At 40.8% G+C, this 21,557-nt stretch overlaps 1 pseudogene across 1 annotated transcript; it reads right to left on the bottom strand.

The window, feature by feature from the left end:
• Positions 1 to 14,213: 14,213 nt before the first annotated feature.
• LOC308422709 (large ribosomal subunit protein uL15m-like) lies at positions 14,214 to 15,083 on the bottom strand (annotated as a pseudogene). The gene has a single exon. The product of its transcript is annotated as a large ribosomal subunit protein uL15m-like (transcript).
• Positions 15,084 to 21,557: the final 6,474 nt, after the last annotated feature.

Genomic DNA, 21,557 nt, shown 5'->3' with positions numbered 1-21,557 from the left:
ATGACAATGACATATGTCAATGGAAACTTTTAGTTTAGAACCTGCACATAGTTTGGACCAGTGGACATGGAAATTCTGTCAGCATTCAGTTTTGTCAATTTTTGAGCCTGAAGTCAGGAGACAATATGGTAGACATGACCATCCAGTTCTTAACACAACAGTAATGGCAGCCAGTGACAAAATTTTGAAGTATTTGGCCATATATTCAGCTACACTGATGATGATCTGCTTCTACACACACTGATCAGTACTAAGTGTCTCACTCTTGGGTACTTAGCTGCAATCTTCAGCACACTATGAAATTCATAAAGGACATTCCCAAAGTGTTACTTCTGAGTTTCTGAGCTTCATTATGCTGTTGGCCTTAAAGAACTTAAGAAATGATAACAAAGACTGTAAAAGATTCTTTTCCAGTACAACAGCATTTTTCTCATATTTACATCTATTTTAATTGCTTATCTTTTTTTTTTCTTAACTATGTTTAACATTTCAGTGATGTGTGTGGCACAGACTTTTTCCAGATTGAAATCACCAGACTGAATATTACTATCATTAGAGCTATTACTTTTAGGGATGGTCTAATTCTGTAGGATGTGGGATTTAACACTTGAAAAGATTTGAAAATTGGCCTACATATATTTGTAGGGAGGAGTATCTGGATACATTTTTCTAAATGAGGCATTATATGTTACACTGTCTTTGTAAGATAGGCATCTTATATTTTCAGGGTACTGTGGGCTGCTAATGAATCCAGAGGAAATTGGGATTAGATGTTTAAAATCACAAGCAAAGAATACACATTGGCTAGTATTATGGCAGAGAAAATAATTTCACAGGCTAATATCACAGCAGAGAAAATCATTTCACAGTAATATATGATATTATATAGAAATTTAGCACAATTCAATTCATAAAGTCATGAATATTTTTATGAAGGAAAACCATGCATTTAGTATTCAATGACCTGCCCTGCTATGATGAAACCTCTTGAGAGTTAACCAGTTCTTTGTGACATCACTCAAAAATTATTTGTGCATTACCATCATAAAATCCCCAAGGTCCACCTTTTTATCATAGAAATATCCTAGGAATATGATAACCACTAGCTACATGTAGCTGTTGGGTATGAGAAATGTACCTTGTGCACCTGAGTTATCAAATAAATTAGTTTAAGATTCCAGTTAAATACACATTATGCAGCCACTATCAACTGAACTAAATAGCACAGCATTGTAGTTTAAATTTCCTTTAATATTCTAACCACTTATTTACTTCTACATAAAATTTAAGTCATCGCTTTCACAATGCTTCTGCAAATAAATATGAAAGACAAACTCTAAGCATCAAGCTTCTCATCATTCGTAAGACATGTGCAAGAAGAAATATTTTGGTTTTCTAACTTCTAGATTACTTCTAGGATAATGTATCCTTCTAAGGTAGTATAAGGTATCAGTAAATAATACATTGTGTGCATTGTGAATGATGGATTTTAAGTTTGCATAGTATATTGAGAAAATAAGTCCTATTAAGTTACAGGGAACAGACCATTTGGTGTCTCATAAGGTCACTTTAAGCTTACATGCATCATATGGTGTACAATTAAGAAAAAGTACAAATTATAGTTCACGAAATACTCAAAACTCATCAGCCTTGGGTAAAATTTCCATCTGTGGAAATTGATCTTCTTTTGATAAAGAAGTAAGGGGCGATCACTTGCTCTTATTCTACAACAGAATCATCTCTCTCTGGTCCTTATATCCCTGAGAGTAGCATCAGCTCTGTCCTTGCATGGCGAGGACATGGAATGTATTGTCAAAAGATATAACCACTGTATCTTCTATCATCATTATTATGTGAGTTAACTTATGAGTAGGTATTTTGATTCTATTGGAATATTTGTTTCTCATTTTATTTTTAGACTATTAGTACATCCATCTTACCCTAACTCATTCATGACCCTAACTGTCGGAATCTCTTAACATACATAGTCAGCATGAGTTTCACATTTTTGTGGAAGGTTCAGGTTTGAGTTATTAGGAACTGGTAGCATGTGAGCTGAACCATGGCACAAACATGAAATCAGTGTCTCTAGCACTGCAATTTGACCAAGTACTTCATGTAGCTGACATGAGCCCACATACTATTATAGCCCAAGAGCTATTGTCGTAGCTGCAGCTATGGCAAGTTTGAGAAGGCAAACTCCCATAAATTATAAAATGCAGACAAGAAAGACAGAGCGAGTACAAGGGAATGGTTCAGAATGGCAGCCAGTTTGAAGCAATGAGGAAATTAGGAGGGTGATGTCTGCCTAGGCATGCTGGCAAGTATTTGGCATCTGGGACTCTGTCATTAAGACATAGGTGACAGGGCAAGGGAAGGTTTTATTGCTATAATACTCAACAAACTGGAGCACTACAAACATGGTGGATTTAGTGGAGTAAGACAGAAGCCTTCTGTTCAGTACTAGGCACAAGGTTTGAACTGCAGTGTCAGCCCACTTGTGTTGCTACAATAGGGTAGCTGTGGTGTCCAAAAGTTTCTGGTCTAGTTCTGTTTTGTAGGAGTGGAGAGATGTCCCAGGAGTTAAGAGTGCTTGCTGGGTTTCAAGAGGACTGAATGCTATTCCCAGCACCCATGTTGTGCAGCTCACTGCCTCTTGTAGCTCTTGGGGATCCTGTGCCATTGTTTGCCTCCATTCATAGATAGAAAAACCGAAACAATAAGAGTGAGTCTTTGAAACTAAATAAATGAAATAAAACCAGGTTTGCTCTGAAGATATACTCTTGGTGGAACCTAAAAAGGATGAATTGGCTTTTGTTGTGGAGAGAGAGAGAGAGAGAGAGAGAGAGAGAGAGAGAGAGAGAGAGAGAGAGAGAGAGAGAGAGAGAGAGAGAGATTGAGAGAGGAGAAGAAGAAGAAGAAGAGGAAGAAGAAGAAGAAGAAGAAGAAGAAGAAGAAGAAGAAGAAGAAGAAGAAGAAGAAGAAGAAGAAGAAGAAGAAGAAGAAGAAGAAGAAGAAGAAGAAGAAAGAAGAAGAAGAGGAGGAGCAAGGTCTGGTTGTACATGATAAACCCCCTTCCTAAATTGCTCTCAATACTTTATTGTTGACCTGGGAACTTTTGTACTAGGCTCCTTTAAAATTTACTTATTAAAAAATTAATAGAGCTTTAATTTTTTTAAAAATTATTTTGTTCTCAATTGAAAGTCTGTACTTCATCATGCAAGTTCTCCAAATTTCAATATCTTCTGTAACTGTAATGTAGTCATAAATATAAGGAGATCGCATTTGTTCTTGGGCAAGCCCATTCATATCATTTCCTTAGTCACATCTCTGCGACACACTTTTAGTTAGAGTACCGTAGTGTTTCTCAGTTCTGACTTTGATAGAACTTGTGCTATGGGTTCTGCTCTCTTGTGTTTTCTTGTTTTGTGTGTTCTTTTAGAGACAGGGCCTCACTCTGTAAGCAAGGCTGGACTCCATCTTGTGATCTTTCTGCCTCAGCCTCCTAGATGCTGAGATGACAGCCATGTACCTCCATGTCCCACTTCAATTATGTGCCTTTGGCAATGAAACCATGGGAATCTTGTTGAATACCTGAGTGCCTTGTATCTCGGTGGTACGCAGTGGAATGTCATCATTATGGTGTTAATTACAGTGCTGACCACTTCATGAAGACAGTGTCTACCAGATTTGAGCAAGTATCTATATCTTCCATTATCATTATTATGTGATAGAATTTGTGAGTAAGTACTTTGACACTATCTGAATATTTGTTTCTCATTTTATTTTTAGCCTATTAATACATCAATCAATGACTCTAACTCACATATTTGAAATGATCACTAGTTGATAACAGTGTTTTATTCTCAGAAATATTTTGCAGGTAAATCTTCAGTTATAACAGAAAATTTTTACATGCCTTTTCAGTTTTGTCAGAAATATTTTCTGTGTATTCAGTTTGATCAATGTTAATTTCCATGTGAGTCTTCAAATTTATAAAAATATTTTCTATATATTTCTTCAATTTTATCAGAAATATTTTGCATGTAAATTATCTCGATTTTTGTTTTTTTAATTGGATATTTTATGTAATTACATTTAAAATGTTATCCCCTTTTCCCCTCTCCCTTCCCTCCTCCCCCCTCCCCTTGCCTCCATGCAGATGCCCCCACTCCCACCAACCCACTCTCACCTCATTGCCCTGGCATTCCCCAATATTGGGAAAATGAGCCTTCACAGGACCACGGGCTTCTTCTATTATTGATGACAGACAATGCCATCCTCTGCTACACATGCAGCTGGAGCCATGGGTCTCTCCATGTTTGCCCCTTGGTTGGTGTTTTAGTCCCTGGGAGCTCTGGGGGGTCTGGTTGGTTGATATTGTTGTTCTTCCCTTGGGGTAGTAAATTCCTTCAGCTTCTTCAGTCTTTTCTCTGGCTCCTCCATTGGGGTTCTTGTACTTAGTCCGATGGTTAGATGGTTAGCTGCAAGCATCTTCATCTGTATTCGTATAGCTTTGGCAGAGTCTCTGAGGAGGCATCCATATCAGGCTCCTGCTAGTAAGTACTTCTTGGCATCAGCAATAGCGCTTGGGTTTGGTGGCTGCATATAGGATGGATCCCCAGGGGAAGCAGTCTCTGGATGACCTTTTCTTTATTCCCTGCTCCACTCTTTGTCCCTCTATTTTTCCCATGAGTGTTTTGTTCTCCCTTCTAAGAAGGACTTGAAGCATCCACATTTTGGTCTTCCTTCTTTTTGTGCTTCATATGGCCAGTGAATTGTTTCTTGGGTATTCTGAGCTTTTGGGCTAGTATCCACTTAGCATTGAGTGCATACCATGTGTTCTTTTGTGATGGATCTACCTCACTCAGGATGATATAACAGTGTTTTACATACTGACTTTGTATCATGTGTTCAGGATCTTTTAAGAAACATTTTGTAGGGAAATTTTCTTTTTCCCTCCTGGTTTTCCCTCCTTCTAGTACAGATTTAAGAGAATTACTTAGAATTTTGGAAACTCTTTGGTTCTGTTTCCTAAATCTTTTTAAAATGCCTTTATAACAGTTTGTACAATTCATTACTTTGTACCAGTACAGGATTTTAAAAAGTACATTTTAAAAATGTCTTTAAAATTTGCATTACACAATCTTGAAGCAATACAAACATACATGCACTTATGTGTATTTAAATATAGGTAAAAATGATTTATTTTCTTTTTCTTCTCACATCTTTAGACCTTATTGGCATGAACTATTTACATTGATGTCACTTACTTATTAATTTGTATAATTAAAAACAAAATTTCATTGTATCAGAAAATGTACTTAATGTGCTTTGATATCTGATTTTCGCTCTCAACCCATTCTAGCTCGACTATTTAAAATGAGAGAGCAATCTAAGCAGCAGTGAAACAATGTTTACCAAAAGACCATGTTGAATGTGGCTATACATCTATGTTAATAGTAGCATACAAAGATCTTGCTGCTTGCCAACTAGACCGACAAGATATATATCATGTTTCAGTGATTTTCTATATACCACTTATTGATGAGCTTATAACGCAGGAGTATTAGAGCAAAGCAAACTTGATAGTCATAATAGAAGGCCATCAATAACTGAGAATCCTTCACAGTGTGTTAATTGAATCTATTGCTTATACAACCTTGCTCTCAACACACACCATGGTGTCATGTGAAGATGGGTGAGGATGTGTTCCACTTGGTTTTTAAGAGCCCACTTTAGACCACTGTTTCTGTTTTGAGGTGACAGCCAGCTGTACTTTAAATACTAGTAGCAAGTTTACATAAATTATTCAAATTCCAAATTCTGAGCCTTTTTTACTTTTTGAAATGATGGTTGGATTGTCTCAAATGCATGCTAATCTATGTGTGTGTGTGTGTGTGTGTGTGTGTGTGTGTTTATGTGTCTCAAAATTAAAAATTAGTACAAGCTTATCAGGTTTTGTATTGAACACCAAGGACTATATTAACAAGTACTTTTTTTTTTTGACAATTACTCTGTAGGAGAAGATACCTTAACACCCAAATATAAGCAAACCATATTCAGAATTCTGCATTTTTTAAAAGAAGTGCTATTATCTTTGTGCTTAAGTTATCCTATTAATATTCATTTATCTTGTCACCACGGACTGCTGAACAGATGGCACAAATAAACTGTTTTCAAAGCTATCTGCACTGGCAAATGAGGACTCCACAGCATCAGTGAGGATGCTGCTGTTAAACCAGTAACTCTTCAGAGAGCAGCTGGAGGACTCATTTTTCAGAGGGAATATCTTCTCCCTTTCTTGGGGATATACTTATTCAAATACATACAGTATGCATATGAGTGGGGGAGTTAGTACCTTCCTTTCACTTTAGTACTAATACCAATAAAAGGTCTAGAATTCTAGAACGTTATGTATTTCCAGAGCACAGTGTAGTCTTATCATACAACTCTTCTCTGTCTCTGTGTTTACAATCTTCAGGCAGCTGCTCCACACTAGCTAGACCTAACTCTTTTCAACATCCTGGAGAGTTTTCTATTATTTTCACACCATTTTGCATCTGATTTGAATCTTGCTGTCCAGACTTTGGGTAGATGATTCTTTGAGATGGTCTTAATTTTGAACCTCATTTTTTTTTTTTATTAAAATAAACTGTCTTAATCACATTTACCTTCAAGCTTTAATACCCATGGGTATTTTCTCACCTTCTTTTCATGCTCAGCCTCGGCTCTCATGACATACCTGTCACAACCGAAGAACTTCCTCTTCTCTAGACCCATGCTTTATGTCTGGTGTGCTTTGCCAGTGCCACATGTCACTGCTGTCCAACTGTGCTATCTACTGACAATGATACCACATTTTATCCCAGGATACAGAGAAGAGGGATTCCTTAATAGAGAACTCTACGTAGGCTATAGTCTTCATTTTAGTTGGAAAAAATTTTAAATCTTTGGGGAATTTTTCTGGGTGCTCTGTGGGTCAAGATTTAATTACTGTCTTCTATTGAGGTTACACAAGGTCCCCTGGCCAGAGACATTCTGTGGAAAAGTGATAGTTTCTGATACCTTTATTTTATTTTATTTTTAGATAGAAGTCTAGCTTTCTCCTGCACAATGGCTTTAAGTTTTCATTTCAGCAATTCCTACACCTTTAAACTGTTTTAAGATGTTTGCAAGCACCGTAGTTTGTGACTTTCTTCACCTCTGTTCACTGCCCCTTATTGTAGACAATAATGGTCAAACTGTTACCCACTGTAACGTGTTACTGCCATTAAAGCAAAGACATTTTTTCTTCGGTAGAAATAATTTGTTCTCAGATCACATGCGTCCCCTTTATCTCCAGATTCCATTAACAAGTAAAATGGTAGATCGAGCTTAATTCTTGAAGATTCTTTATTCAGTAACCCGTGGTCTTCCAGCCATTTCCACAAGTGACATGGCTACAAATGGACAACTGTATGCCATATTACCTTAAAAAAAGAGACAGCATGAATTTTCTGTAGCTGTAATGCACAAAGTCACTTGGAAGAAAAAAAAAGGATAATCCATGGTTTAAAATAATTAGAAAATACCAGAGTTTCATGAAATACAGGCACAGAAGAATCTGTGTCCAAATGATGCAATCAGAAATTGGTAGCTCTTGCTTACAAGTTGTGTAGCGTCAGCTGAATTAGTTTACTGTGAGTTGAGGCTGTGTTTTCTCAAACTATGTTCAAAACTGTGTTTCAGTGGTTTGTATTTAATTATATTAGAATGGAAGACATTGGGGGTGAAAAGGTAAGTGGGCAGCTTGGTTCATTTTCTTTACCTTTGAACTAAAAATAAAGCCTTATCTAAAGGAATGGATTCAAATTTGAAATCACATCAGTTTCCAAAAATTTCAGTTTTTAAATCCCAATAAGAGGGTGACAATAAACAGTCTCAATCTAAAAATAGGACGAACTATCAATGGCCCAATGGGAGTGATTGTTCAACTGTTTCTATGGCATGTCAACTCAAGTTTGATGTTGGTAATTTCCCTGCTAAGAAGCTGCTTATTAAGGTATTTATGGCCCAGCCAGTGGCATGGGTCCCTTCCAGTCTGAACTTGAGCCTTGAGCAGACCTTGGGTGCTGGTACAGTACCCATCCCTACAACACCCAGAGGAAGCCGGTCACCAGGTGGTCTAACATGCCCAGGATCACAGGATCAATGATATGAACCAACTAGAGCCCTCAGAGCTCCCAGGGACTAAGCCACCAACCAAAGAGTGCCCATGGCTCCAGCAGCATATGTAGCAGACATCAAGAGATGAGAGGTCCTTGGCCCTGTAAAGGCTCAATTTGCCACTGCAGGGGAATGCCAGGGAGGGGAGGTGGGAAGGAGTGGGTGGGTGGAGAAACACTATCAGAGAGGCAGAGCGAAGGGGGGATAGGATCAGGAGATTCTAGAGGGGAAACCGGGAATGGGGATAATATTTGAAATGTAAGTAAAGAAAATATCCAATAAAAATAAAACATTTATTACTTTTATGCCTAATTTTATTTTGGTATAATATGTATGTTATTTTAGAAAAAATTAAATTTAATAGTCTATGTTTTTGTTGTTCTGTATTCATGGAACACAACCAAGGGAAGAGTAACTCTTCTTTTTTTAGCTAAAAAAAGAAATAACTTTGGGTAAAAATCATTACAACATTGTTTCTAAAGTGTAAGTTAGAAGATGCTCAGACTGACCCCTTTTACATCTTCAAGAACAGCACTATTCTTGCCAGTTACACTTTAAAGCAAAGGTTTGTGAGGTTTGAAGCTGGATGCTATTTGCCATGTACCCTATGGATGAGTACAAATTAATTGTGTTTTCTGTGCTGTCCAAAAACTGACCAAGAAGAAAGTCAAAGGATGTTTAGAAGTGATCTTTGATATCTGTTATGGCTTCTTTATGAGTTAATTTGATGCTCATTTAGAGCGTATATAGAATCAACAGACTTGAATGTTTTTTCAGAGTTTTCAAACCATGTGGAGAAACCATCTATATACCATAATGCCAGAGAAAATTGCCCGGGCCACGAGACTGTACAGGGAGCTTAAGCATAAGATAGAAAAAGACTGTTGGATATGAACAATGAGCCTTCTGACTCACAACTGATTTAAGCCCAGAACATGCCTTCAATCTCCAAAGTGAGGGATCTAATGATTAAATCATGTTCTTTCATTTCAAGCTGACTTTTGGGATCTTCATTCAATTTTGAAATTTCCATAATGAATGTGGTGTGCCAATCAGAAGTTGAATTCATCCCTAAAATTTTCATGTCCATATACTTCTTTGTCTTCAGTCTGGCAAATGCTTTCCTGTGCTTATTTCTTCTTGTCACATCATTCATTAATCATCTCAGAAAAGTTTGTGCACAGCCACAAAATCTAAAAAGCAGACTGTGTGTGTGTGTGTGTGTGTGTGTGTGTGTGTGTGTGTGTGTGTGCATGTGTGTTGGACCCTCTGATGACATTGGCATTCACAGCTTATTGAATTAAATTGGTAAAGTATGAAGCTTGCTCCCAATGGACCATTCATTGGTGAGACAACTTGGACCTTAAATGATATCTGATTTTTAGATGGTATTATAAAAAATGTATTTCCTGTGTATAATTTCACTTACATGTTGGCTTCATTTTAAAACATCATTAAATATAGATAGGGAAAGAAATAGAATAAAAATATATCTATAACTTTTCACTACCTACTCTTTCTTGTTAGTTAAAATCTTTACACATGTCATTTAATGTGTTTTAGTTGCTGGAGACTTTTGATTGATGTGTAACAGAGCTTGGAATAGTAATTAAACAAAACATTCAGCAAGAATTTTAATTTCTGATCTGAGAACTAAAATTTTTAGTTGGTTTTCATGCAAATTAATTATAAAAGTTATTGTATAAGCAGTCCAAAAATTACAGAAATAACCTTGGCAGTCATTGTTAGGGTGAAGAAGACAATGGAAGTATCTACCTTGTAGAATTGTGAGAGAGGATGGGTAACTGTGATGTGGTTATCACTTGATCATTGGCCACTTTGCAAATATACTTTCTAAGATAATACTATAGTCACACTGGAGGTCAAGGTTTCCAATACTAGATTGAATTTTTGACCAGATGTTAATTAGATGCCAATGTTTGTATTGGAACTCAAAAATATGATATAAGATTGGACCTTGTTGTATTTATAAAAAGATAAAAAAAAAGATATGTCCCAGGTTTTGGCACCAACGTTAGGAAAAAGATAAAGAGAGTGGAGGGGATATGTTTTATGGAGGTGTAGTGAGGTATGAGGGGAAGGGGGTGCCTCTGGCAGACCCATGTTGGACATCCCTTCCCCCAAGGGGCCAGCCACATGATGACAACGAGAAGGACAGTGACAATGGCAGAGGTGATGTAGTATAGAATAAAATTTATTCAGGGAATGAGGAGTGGAGTTAAAAGGGTAGTAGAGGCAGAGGAAGAGAGAGAGAGTGAGAGAGAGAGAGAGAGAGAGAGAGAGAGAGAGAGAGAGAGAGACAGAGACAGAGACAGAGACAGAGACAGAGAGAGAAGAGGAGAAGAAAAGTAGGGAAGTAGAGGCTGGCCATGGGTGTGTGTGTGTGTTGGGGGGGGAGGTAATGGGGAGAGAAGGGACAAAGCAGGTAAGAGCAAGAGGGCAAGAGAAGAGAGTGTGGTGGGGGCAAGCAGCCCCTTTTATAGTGTGAGCTAACTGGGACTATATATATAGTGGGGTGGAACACACCTGGCTGTTGGTAGGTAACTGTAGGGTGAAGTTTGCAGAATCCTAACAGACCTTCAAAGGCCTCCATGGTCTGTGCTGATCCCTGATCTATACTACAGCCAGGAAATGTGCTGATGTCCATGGTCCCTCCTGCTGCCCCAGGCTGTGTTGATGCCTGAGGTCATATGTCTGTGGTCTGTGCTGCTGCCAAGAACCAGGGTGGTGTTTGTGGTCCGTGTTGTGGTTAAGGACACTGTAGATGTCCGTGGCCTCTGTTCCTGATGGAGGTATCCATGGCCTATGTTACCACTGACGGCCCTAGAAACGTTCAGGGTCCCTGCAGCCATCTGAATCCATGCTATCTATAGTTTGTGCTGCTGCTGCGGGCCTGATACTGTCAGGGGTCTGTATCACTGCTGGAGGTCATGTGCATCACCCGAGGCTAGGCTGATGTCTGTGGTTCCTGTGGTATGGCTTTGGCTGTAGAAGATGGGTGGGTTGCTGTGTGGATGTCTGTCGTTAGTATCGCCACCTCATGCCACATGGATGACCTCATGATCTAAGCTGCTGCCTGCATCCGTGTTAATGTCCCCAGGCTGAGCTGCTACTGGGGCAAGGTTGATGTCGTCAGCCTGTACTGCCACCAGACGCCACGATGATCCATGAGACCAGTGCTACTGCTTGTAGCCATGTGGACCATGGCCAACAGCCATGTTGGTAATTTGGTCCTGCTGTGGCTGGTGGCCATGTGGATACCCATAGTCCCTGTTACCAACAAAGACCATGTAGAGATTTGGGGCTGTGATGCTGTCTGAGCCCATGGTGATGCTCGTGGGCTGTGCTACTACTAGAGATCATGTTGATGTGTGGGGCCTGGGCTGCTGCCTGAGGTCATATTGATGTATGTGGTCAATGTTGCCACCAGGGTTAATGTTAAAGCTTGTGGCTCACCTGTGGCCCATCCCATATTACCACTGAAATCCATGGGAGAGGTTCACGGTCTCCGCTGCCACCTGAAGCCATGTTGAGATCCGTAGCCAGAAACGATGTGGAAGGCCATGGTCCATGCTGCCTCTGACTGTAAAGGGCGAGGAAGCTTCTTTTGTAGGGGCCTTAAGGACTGCGGACTCACAGCTGAGAATGAGAGACAGGGGAAGCATCTTTGACAACCTCTCCCCAACCCCATCCCCCTAGTGAGGGAAACAGTCTAGATAAGAATCCATTTGAAGAGAACTCTTAAGAGTGGTGACAGGGAGGCCCAAGTGTTGTTCTTCAGAGTTGATGGCTGGTGTTGTGAGTACGGTGGGGAAAGATTCAGTTTGCTCACACTCGTATATTGGCAATGCAAGCTGAACTTGGTATTTTTTCTTCATTCTTTTTTTTCCTTTCCTTTCATTCATTTTTGGGGAGGTCACAAGGGTGGGCAGTGGACCGTGTAGGATTGATAAGTGGATATGATTGGGGTGCTGTGGGAGAGTTGGACCTTGTCACCCGACAGAAGACTTGGTGAGGTTGAAGCAGGTTCAAAAACCAGTAAATCTCATAATTGAGAAAAACAGCTCTTAGAATCAGCTCCTGGCCTGACTCTACCTGTCCTGGAGCATTTGACCATGACACCCCACTAAGAGGACCATGACAATGGTCATGTACCATAAAAACCTAGTTCTTCATGCTAATGAGGTATTTAGATAAGCCTGCAGTGTTTAGCCAATGAGCTCCCCTTCCTGGGCATCCCTTCCTGCAAAAGATATTTAATCTCTGACTTGCCTTGAGTAAGACTCATGCATTTTCATCTGCCATGAATAAAACAGTTTGAACAAACAAGGACCATCTTTTTCATCAAGAAATACTAAAGGTGTGGGAGGAGCTTCATCAGAAAGAGCTGCCCCTAAATATTCTGTAGATCTTTCTTCCAGCTCCTCCTAACCTTTGGCACTCACTTGGAGACAGACCAGATTCTGTCCCATCCTGGACTCAGCACATGCCTGAGGATCAATGTTCTCAACTCCTCTTGGTCTCCAGTAGCATCTGGGTACACAGGAGTTTGAGAAGCACGGCATTCATCCCAGCCCCCGCTGTTTCTGACCCAGGGAGAAATGGGCTCAAATTCCCCATCCTAGACTGTGTTCTGCTTTCCCCAAGTGGCATCCAGGATGAGGCAGAAACACAGACCAACAGGGTGCATGGGGTGAAGTTTTTAAATAAGCAGTACAAAAAGAAAAAAATGTGAAGTCTATGCTGCATGCGTGCCAGTGTGTGTGTGTGTGTGTGTGTGTGTGTGTGTGTGTGTGTGTGTATGTGTGTTTCCAGGAAGACCAAAAGGGGGTGTCAGTTCTGGAGCTAGAATAACCAGTTACCAGATGTGGGTTTTAGGAATCCAACTTGGCTCCATTGGAAGAGCAGTAAGTGCTCTTACCTGCCATGTTCTCCAGTGTCTGGTTTCCAGGACTTTCTTGTAATGTAGGAAACATGAGATTTAAGTCATCTCGAGGAAGGCACTGGCCCATTCCTTCATGTTCAAGGAAAAAAAAGAGGCAAAGCTTACAGGACAAATGGATTTGTTCCACATGAGTAGATCAAGATAATGACAGATTCTGCCTTGAAATCTGGTTCCTTCGATTCCCAAGTCATCTTTCCAATAAGCAGGAGATTTTATCACATTTTACAACTTGTTTCTGTGTCTGATCCCATTTAGGCCACAGACTGTGGTGCCTCTCCTGCTCTTGGTGCTTCTGTGTTTCCTTGTACCACTACTCTGTGCTTAAAACGAAACAAAACAAACAAACAAAACCAACAAAATGCTTCCTTTTGCTTTTTATCCAGTACATCCTAGATTAAACTAAGTTGTTGGATGAGCAGAAGCAGAGCCCTGACAGTTGCAACCTACTGTCTTTAAAAGTCAGGGGTGAGAATCAGAATACGGCTATTATGTTTGTCACTGTGGTGGCAGCTAATGGCTCACCTCTGGGTTTTAGAGTCACTGCAGCCGTGTGCACTGAAGCTTCCCCACGGCAATCAGCTCGTAGAAATCTACCATTGGCACGAGGGTTTTTAATCAAGGTCAGAGCAAATTCTGTCTTTTACGTCATGGTTGTTTGTCATGGTAGACGCAGATGTGCGCAGATGTGCTAACAGCAGCAGAAAACAGGTTTGGTTTAGGAGCAGTGAACACTGCCAAACATAGAGAGCTAGCATCCTTATATCTAAAGCTGGTCTGCGAACATGTTCATAATGCAGCTTTTTTTTTCCTTTTTAATCACCTCTCTAAAAATCACCACTGTTTGATTTTTGAAACATACACCCTCGAAGGCTCTGCCCCTCTGACAGCTTCTGCTGCCTGTTATTTAATTTTAGACGAAGAACAGAGGCCTGACCCGGGAAGGCCTGCACCAAAGCTGGCACCAACCCCTAGGCTTTGAGACCTACAGAATCTGGGTCCCGCCCATCTGGCTCACAAGTCGGATTTCCTAGAAGGCAGTTCAGGAGCTGTAATACTTGAGAAGATTCTCGTCTGTAGGTTTCACGATTTTCTTATCTGCCATATTCACTACCCAGCCAGGAGCAAGACCAAAGAAAATCTGCCTCGGATCCTTCCGAGTGCTGAGCATTCTGAAGAGTTCATCTTTCCTGATATCAGGAAGGAGGGAGCCATAGTTCATGGCGAGTTCAAGTCTTGCCTCAGGAAACTTGACAGATTCAGCCAGGTATGCCCGGGTTTTTGCATAATAGGGCACCAATGCCTTGGGTGGAAGCATTCTTTTTGGAATGGGTTGTCCCTGCAGAAAGAATGGAACAGGCTTGCACAGAATTTCTGGACTTCTTGCATCATAGAAGGCTGTAGTAACAACACCATTAATTTTTTTTTTCAATTGCAGTTATGGTTAATCCTGAAGCCAACTGAACATCAATATTAACTTTTGCACCCTCTTCAACCAGCTGAACCCCAAAGTCCCATTTAAGTGGCTGGATGGTCATGCCTCCCTCATTCACAAGCTGGGTTAAGCCAATAGTTGAGTTGGATCAACCCGACCTAAATCAATGAGATACTATAGTCTCATGAGACTCAAAGGCTGATACTGGTGCCTGAAACTATGTCCTTCATTAAATCCATATTTTGGGATTCGGATGTAAAATGGAGTTTGCCCTCCCTCAAAGCCCAGCCTCAGCCGGGTTCCTCTCTGCCTTTCTCCTTTATGGCCTCGGCCACACTTCCTACCTCTTCTCCGATCTCTTGGACGTCTTTCCCGTTTTCTGGAGTTAAGTCTGGGCTTCCGATTGGTCAGGCTGACTCTCGGCAAGGACCGCAGAAGGTTCAGGCTGGTCCCTCAGCTGCGCGCCATACCAGCCATGACCCACAGTCCTTTCAAGGGCGCCCAGGAGGCGGTGCATAATGCAGCTTTTAAAAAGCACGTGTACATATGTTTGAGTATGGGTACCTGCCCATGAATGGGAGTGCCCAAAGAGGCCAGGAGCATCAGGTCCTCTGGGGACCGCTACAGACAGTTGTGAGAGGCCTGATATGGGTGCTGGGTACAGACCTTCTGTGAGAACAGTATATGTGGTGGACTGCCGAGCCATCTCTCAGCTTCGTCAGCTTTGTTTGTATATGGGAGATCCACTGTTGTTTTATATAACCACTTTTCATACAATCTGAGAAACTGGGCTTTTTTTTTTCCTTTTTGCCTTTTCATTGTTTGTTTTTTGAAGACATTAATTCTTACATATGGTTTAAGTGTACAGCAAAATTGAACAGTTGTTGAGATATCTTCTGTCAGGCACTTACATACACATTGCCTCTCAATTACCAATAGGCCTCCATTAGATTAAAACATGTGTTAAAAATGATTTCTCTCTCTCTCCTTCTCTCTCTCTCTCTCTCTCTCTCTCTCTCTCCTTCTTTCTTAGCATTTTTTCCCCAAAGGTAACCCCCCTCCATATATCTGTGCATTATTGTTCAAGTCTTCACAGCATGAGTATTTGTCAATGTCTCCATCACAAACCAAGCACTATGTTAACAGAAAGAATACAGAGATGGCTGGGACATAGTCCAAATAGTTCAGGGGGTTCTGTAGCAAAGTAAAGGCTACAAAGAATAAACAGCGTTTACTGATTTCCTTAAGTAAGATCCATGAGTAACATGTGCTAAACACTTCTAGTTTTATGAAGTTCAAAGATGAGTTGAATACAGAGCGTAGCCTTCCATCATGGAGACATACACATAGATCCGTAAAATGTGGTAGATCTGTGTGTTAACATGGGCAGAAAGAAACAAAATTGTAGGAACTTGGAGTAGGAAAATCTAGGGTTGGGGGAACTTTCTGAATGAGGTGGTGCCTGGGTGGTAGCACATGATAATGAAAAGGTAAAAGTGAGATCCAGTATGGCATACGTGGGGATCTGATAGTCATAGTGGTAGATGTTATATTATAGTATTATTATAAGGCAATGCACAAAGCACAGAGACAAATTTGAAAAGGTAATCAAGGTTAGATTTTCAAGGACTTTAAATGTCAGGCTAGGCTTTTATTCATTCCTTGGTCCAAAATGACTAATAAATTTTTTGAACAAATGAATATTGTAACTTTAAGCATAGTGTTTCAATATGCCATCTGCCAGTGAATTAGCCTCTGAATTTATAGGTGACAAGGCAAAGAGCTGAATCATAATGCTGATATATTACAGTGGTTCTGGGCAGATCTGGAGTGCCAAGAGTCATGAATAAAAGGTTGAGAAGTCATGACGCCATGGCAGGAGCTTGGGATGAATTGCAGTGGAAGAAGAAAATAAGGAAAGTAGTTTTGTGTTTAAGAAAATAAGATTCTATAGAGTAACAGATTTGTAGAAAAAGGCAAAAAGTTCAATTTAAGATACTGTAACTTCCATGAAGGCCAGACGAAATCCTTTAGGAATGAATCATACCAGGAACATGAAAAAAATTAATTTCAGTGGGCTAGAGCTAAAGATCTTTTGGGTATCATGGCACTTTAGCTTATGAAGAAAGGATAGGAGAGGAAGGGAAGGAAGGAAGAGGAAGAGAGAGAGGGGGACGGGGGAGGGGGAAGAGGGAGAGAGAGGAAAGGATAGCAGGAGGGGACAGGGAGAGAGGAAGAAAAAGAAGGAGAGGGGAAGGAAAGAGAGAGGGGAGAGGGGAGAGAGAGAGAGAGGGAAAGGGGATGGGGAGGGGGGAAGGGAGGGAGACAGATATTGGGAGGAAAGGGAGAGGAAGAGGAGAAGGGGAGGGAGAGGAAGAGAGAGGGGGACAGGGAGAAGGGGGAAGGGGGAGGGGGACAGGGGAAGAGGGAAAGGGGGAGAAAAAATATCAGATAATCAGGAGAAATAAGAGAGTCCTCTGTTCTTACAAAGAAAAAGTAGTGACCATGAAGCACTATTCAATATATCAAACAAAATAAAAGGAGCATAGACCTTGATTTAAAATGTGCTTTCAATTTGGCAATTGGAAAAAAAAATCAATACATTGTAACTGAAAAAGAAATACAGGCTAAGTGGTTAGTACTGGACAGTAAATAGGTTAGTAAATAGGTGTTATTCTTTTTTAAAAAAAAAATGGAAATGAGCCAGGTAGCAGTCTGGGATGAAGATGGGAATGTGATGAAATGTTGCATTTGCAGATGTCTAAGGGGGGAAGCAGGAGGAGAGAAGAAACAAGTCACAGCAGGAAGGAGGTACAGCATCTTTGTGTCTTCCAGGGAGGGAAGGAGGGAGGGTCCGGCTTGCAGAAGCCGGAAGCAAGGTGACGACAGGCCAAGGCATTGCCATATGCAGGGCATCGTGGAGGAGGGAGGACGTAGGTGGAAAGAGGAGGCAAGGTTGCCTTCAGGAATGTGGCAGCGAATAAAAACGTGGATAGAAATGTGCGTATTTGTCATTAGGCAGTTTCTGAAAGGCGAACGCAGGACCACTAGGTAGCTCTATGGTGCACCTGGGTGAAGGGGAGACATTTGCACCAATAGCCTCTGTGGATTTTTCTCCGAATAACATAGCCACCCCAGGCTGCAGAACTGTGAAATTGAGCAGTAATTTCAGCAAATGTGACATGCAATGACTTAACTTGCATGAGTACCTTTCAACATAAAAAGAAAGGGAGTTAAGGCTGTAGTAAGAAAGTAGTTTAATATTCATAGGGTGCAGGCTAAAACAGAAAGAGCAGATGTCTTAAATCTGAGATCAAAAGACCATACATTATAACGTTAAAAAACGTTAGGCCATGATTACGGAATAAGGGCTGGAGGACTCAGTAAGGTTTTGCCAGCATGTAGGGGGGCTGATGGATTTCAGGCTACGCTGCGATGGGTAAACAAAATGAGTCAAGTTGTGACCCTGAGAGCAGATGGCTGGAGGGGTCAGCAATTCGAGAACGTGCAGCTTTGGATAACATTGTCCACGCAGTACTTGGGGGCACCTCAGTGATAACAGGACTTGAAGCAAGAAGGCACCTATCGAGTGGGGACTACGCACTCTGCATATGTGATGATCTGCATAGGTTTTCAGAGGATAAGAGGGATACGGATGAATGGAATTGGAAAGTTTTTTTTGTTTTTTTAAACATACAGGCCTTGAGAACTGAGAGAATATTTACATATCTTGCTTCAAAGTACGATGCGGTGTCCGTAGGACAACGATAGGCACTTTGAGGTCTGACAGTAGCTAGGAGATGGAAAGGGGGAATTACGATACAGATTAGCATGTGGACCATTTGAAAACAGAGGATGGAAACTTGGATCATTTCCTTATTTTCCTTTCTTTATTGAGTTGTGTCTTGTAGGCTGTTCCATGGGCTGTGGTTAAAAAAAAATATTTGAAGACAAGAGTAGTGTCAGGAAAGGGGAAGTAAAGAAACGATGAAACTGTAGTGTCCTGAGACAACAGATGAGGAAGGAATTGACGAGGCCAGGAGCGGGTGCAAGAATAGCAGTGCTCCATCCCCATAGACCTCCAAGAGGAGGAGGGACTGAGGGAGGCAAGATGCTCATGGTAAGGTGTGAGAGCACATTGTACAGGACAAGGTGTGTGCACCTGTGGGGTCAGCTCTGCCTGACCCGTGTGTGTACCTGTTGGCACTCCGATGATGTTGAACTGTTCTTCGATGAAACTGAAGTGTTACAACAGGCGCATGGTTGGTATATCTGGGTTTAGATTTGTGTTGAAAAAGAAAACATGGTAGAAGCTTGGCATGAGAAAGAAGCAGGCGATAGGGAGAAGGACCCTTCACAAGCCGACACACCAGAATACACAGAGAGAACTGGCCGTAAAGGGAAGTACGAAACAGAGATACTTAGCTGAATGGCGGCTCAAATTGTCATGGAGGTAGAAAATCATTCCAGTATTTCACATTTAACAACATCGGGCTTGGGATTGAAAGATGACTCAGCAGTTAAGAGCACTGGCTGTTCTTCCAAAGGACCCGTGTTCAATTCCCAGCACCCATATGACAGTTCACAACTGTTGTCATTATAGTTCTAGGGGGTCTGACACCTGCATACAGACATACATGCAGGCAGAAGACCAGTGTACACAAAAAAACCCCACCAGTCTATAATTATTACATTAAATAGAATTAAGGACTATGGGTCTATAGTACATTAAAATAGAAATATCTATTTAAGAGTTACGGGGGAAAACCCAAAGTTAAGGAACAAGATGCATTTGGGTGGAGTCTAAGCTTTAAATTTAATAGAGTTAAAATCAACCGGCAAATATAATGATATGAATGTCCTCAGGAGAATATGAAACATGAAATGTGAGACCATGTGCAGTCCTCAGAGGCACCTCGGCATCCAGAGTGGCCGAAGAAGATTGGATAAAACAATAAAACAGGGAGAAGAGGACTGGCCTGCAGGAAAAATGGAAAAAGGGATTTGTTTTCACAAATACCGACTGATGGAGTAGAAGGAACTTGATGAGTCTGAAAGTTAACCTTAACTTACATGGACCCAAGGCAACCTTCCGCTGTCTCCTGAATGCAGACAGAAGACACATAGCTCTCTGTGTCAGAGTAAATGGACAGCAGCCGCTGGTTCATCTTTAGACTCATGTTGGTCTCTCATCTTCAGTTCCAATAGGGGAATAGAGGTAGGTCTACAAGGTTGTCTGCACATGGGCATTAGACTTTACAGCTTTACAGGTATTAGACTTGTGCAGCTTTGCATGACAGCAGCCTGCAAGCTAGCATGACATCCATCTCAGGGGAAAACACTTCATTGTGCTATTGAAGTGACAGCGAACCTTGACGTGGGAGACAGCCCATGTTAAAACTAGCGTTGCATTCTTGGCGAACCCAGGAACATGGACATGAGGCCCACGGAAGAAGGTCTCATGATGCAAAACTTCAAGTATGCCAGGAGGTAGCAAGACTCTCAGGTTGAAGCACATGGACTTCCAATTAAATGGGAATTCTTATTTGGTGTTGTTAAAATAAGTAATCTACAACACGAGCTTTGCTGGCTTCCCAGAAGGTTTAATAAATCCTACGGGTGTAAGAGGGCTCTAGGAAAATGGAAATATGTTGTTTAATTTTGAAGTATTGTGGAAAAGCTTAGGATACCTCAGACCGCACTGACTTATTTTCTTCTTGGCTTTCTCTGTGCCTGTGCCTGCATCAGTGGGTATCCTGAGTATCTCACATTCTGTCCATTCTGTGGCTCCATGCTCTGGTGAGTAGAACAGGGTCAGGATCAGGGTGAAAAATTATATCTAAAAACTGACCTCAGAGGATGTTTCAGCACATTGTGGGAAGACAAACATCCCTCTGAGAGCCAGAATATACAATAGCAACAGTTACACCAGTTCCCTGTCACATAACACTGGCTTGAAGAGATGCATGGAATCCCCCAGGGCTGTGTACAGCTACGAGTTGACTAGCTCAAGATGTCTCTGTGATTCAGTGATAATAAAAATAATGTAGCAGAAGATAGTCTACTCCTGCCTACGCGTATTATACTCGAATTTTATCATTCACTTGGAGCATATCCTATATTTCATATTTCCATCCATGGCCAGCTCTCGGTAGCTGGCCTGATGTATTAGCATATCAGCAGCTTCCCTCCTGTCCCCACTGTTCGGTTTATTTCCTACCCTGATTTCCGACCACGCTTTCTTTCTTAAACACAGATGAAGCATAAGGTGCCATCCTGTTTATCTATTTGTGATGTAATCTAATAAATGATGTTTGGACTTTACTTATAAATGTGATTGTAAATCTTCTAGGTAGAAAGTGCTCAATCAAAAGATATATAAATATGGGGCTGGGAGATAGCACAGTTTATAAAGTGTTTGCTTAGCATGCATGAGGCCCTGGGCTCAACTGCCAATACAACATCATATGACATGGGACATACACCAATAATCTCGGAACCCAGGAGCTAAAAGCAGGAGGATCAGAACTTCCAAACAATCTCTGACAACATAATGTGAGGTTTGCCTATATTAGACTCTGTCATATATATATATATATATATATATATACATATATATACATATATTATAAAATATTACTGTTAGTATAATTATTTAGATCATATTACCAGTCAAAATATATTCTATAAAATTATAATGATTTATATTTACCTTTAACTCAGTAATACACAGAACATTAGAACTTGGTAAAATGTTTCTGTTTGACACCTGAATTCAAGAATATCACATTTTTTGCATTATATTAGTAATTTATAAATGGAATGGCACCATATACTTCATCTGTATCTAAGAAAGAAAATGTGAGCTGGGCGATGGTGATGTACTTGGGAGGCAGAGGCTGGTGGATCTGTGAGTTTAAGGCCAGCCTGACCTACAGAGTGAGTTCTAGT

The sequence above is a fragment of the Micromys minutus genome (assembly GCF_963924665.1).
Source record: "Micromys minutus genome assembly, chromosome: 7".
NCBI classification, from domain to species: Eukaryota; Metazoa; Chordata; class Mammalia; order Rodentia; family Muridae; genus Micromys; species Micromys minutus.
This window is presented reverse-complemented; position numbering and strand designations above follow the sequence as displayed.